Here is a 2,628-nt window from a genome sequence, read left to right as displayed (position 1 = left end):
CAGCTCCAGCTTCAGGCAGGCCTGGAGACCCTTTGGTTTTGGTTACAGTGCATTATACACTTTTCTTTTGGTTACATTACATTCTATACTTTTCTTTGCTGAGCATCTTCATACAGCAGAACCAATCTATACCTTAACTATTATCTCTAGCCTATCATAACTACTGCAATTACCATATTCATGTTACTGTTCTCCAATCACTAAAAGTCAGTACATTCCAGTTTAAGCTGGAAGTTGTTTTTCAGTTTTCTTGCAGTGGAAAATTCTGAGACCTTTTTTCTACTTGCCACATTTGCTGACTTGTTTGCCTGTGGAATCTTCCTGCTTGGTAAAAACATCTTCTTGTTTGGGGTGGGTTTATCCTTTGCTCTAAGCCATAAAAACCCCTTCTGACTAACACTCCCTGTGCCTCCTTGGTTATCCAGCGAGACTGGCTCAGCGATTCTTTTCTTCTGTATCAAAACTTGCTTCCATCTCCCATGGATCCCATGGATCCCATCCCATCCCATTCCATGGATCCCATTCCATTCCATGGATCCCATTCCATGGATCCCATCCCATCCCATGGATCCCATGATCTGATCATCCCATCCCATCCCATCCCATCCCATTCCATGGATCCCATCCCATCCCATCCCATCCCATTCCATGGATCCCATTCCATGGATCCCATCCCATCCCATGGATCCCATGATCTGATCATCCCATCCCATCCCATCCCATCCCATCCCATCCCATCCCATCCCATCCCATCCCATCCCATCCCATCCCATTCTCCCTTTTTACCCCCCACTTTTTATTCCCCTTTTTTATCCCCCTCACCCCATTCCCACACATTATTCCCCCATTCCCTGAATTCTGGACATTTCCTGCACCCCAGGAATTTGGGGGCTCCACCTCAGCCCCATCATCCTGGAATCCCAAAACCTCCTCTGGAATTTTCTCGGCCCATCAAGGCTTTGTCCCAGCCCCGTTAATGTCCCAAAGGACCCTCGGGAGCAATTCCCACCCTTTTTCCATGGAATGACCCGGCACTTTGAGCCACGGAGGCCTTTTAAAAACAGGAAATAACCCATAAATCCAAATATTTCAGAACACAATTGCCTTTTTTCCCCTCCAAACCGTCCAACCTCATAAATATGCATTTTCCCATTTTCCCTTCCTACAAATCTATTATTGTTTTTTTTTTTTTTTTTGCCAGCTGCTGGAGGCCGCGGTTGGCATTGGGAGTGCGTAATTTATCATTAAAATGTAATTTATAACGTCGAGAGTGGAGCATAATAAAGTCTGGATGGGGTGATGGATGGTTGGGAAGCATGTGTTTAAAGAGAATCGTGTTTACATCCTTGTAGGTCTGCACGGAAAAGGGAATGGGATGGTTGGGAAATAATTACCGAGGGTTTTTTTAATTAAAAAAAAAAAATTATTGTGGGCTCCTGCCGGTGCTCTCTTCCCTGGAGAGCACCTGGGAGAGATGGAGGAGGGCTTGGGGATGGAATTGCTGGGGTTTGTAGGGGTTTGGGGGAGAAGGGAGAGGATCCAGGGAAAGGGAGAGGATCCAGGGATGAGGATCCAGGGAAGGATGGGGATCCAGCGGGGGAGAGGATCCAGGGGAGGGAGAAGATCCAGGGATGAGGATCCAGGGAAAGGTGAGGATCCCGGGAGGGAGAAGATCCAGGGAAAGGTGAGGATCCAGGGGGTGAGAGGATCTGGGGAAAGGAGGAGATCCAGGGAGGAAGAGGATCCAGGGAAAGGAGGAGATCCAGGGAAAGGTGAGGATCCAGGGAAAGGTGAGGATCTAGGGAAAGGTGAGCACCCAGGGAAAACGAGAGCCCAGGGAAGAGAAGGCACCAAGGGAAGGGAGAATCCAGGGAAGGAAGAGCATCCAAGGGAGGGAGAGAATCCAGAGAAGGGAGAGCATCCTAGGAAGGGAAAGTAGCCTGGAAAAGGTGAGAACATCCTGGGGAAAGAGAGAATCCAGGGAAGAGAGAACATCCAGGGGAGGGAAAGTAGACTGGGAAAGATGAGCAGCCAGGAGAAGAGAAGGATTCGTCGAAGGAGGAACATCCAGAGAAAAGAGAGAATCTGGGGGACGAAGAAGATTCAAGGAAGGGAGAGAATCCTGGGAATGTGAACACCCAGGGAAAGGCGAGGGTCCAGGAAAGGGAGCCCCAGCATTTGGCAGCAGCTCAGTTTTTTATGGAAACCAGGAAAATCATCCTTTGTAAATCCCTGGATGCTGCTCCAGCTCATTGCACCCTCTGCCTCCTCTTGTCTAAAAAATAAACTCCAGCATGTGGGAGCAGAGTGTGCCAGGTGAGTCCCTCTGCTTTCTCTTCCCTAAAAATTAAATCAGCTCCAGGGATGCAGCAGCAGGATAGGCCCATCCAGGAAGGTGCTGAAAGAAGAAATTTGGGAATCCTGTGAGAAACACCCACTGGAACAGACTCCCCAGGGACTGCTCAGGGTGGGGTTTTTGGGGCTGGGATCCTTGTGGGTCCCTTCCAAGTGGGAATATCCACCGGGATGCTCCTCCCCTCGGGCCGGGGCATCCCCTGAGCGCTGCCTTTGGCAATTCCAGGCTCTCCATCCCCGGCTCGGGAATCCCGCAGGGCCCAGCTGATCCCG

Source organism: Geospiza fortis, unplaced genomic scaffold (assembly GCF_000277835.1).
Source record: "Geospiza fortis unplaced genomic scaffold, GeoFor_1.0 scaffold289, whole genome shotgun sequence".
In the NCBI taxonomy this organism is placed as follows: domain Eukaryota; kingdom Metazoa; phylum Chordata; class Aves; order Passeriformes; family Thraupidae; genus Geospiza; species Geospiza fortis.
Note: the sequence above shows the minus strand (reverse complement) of the source record.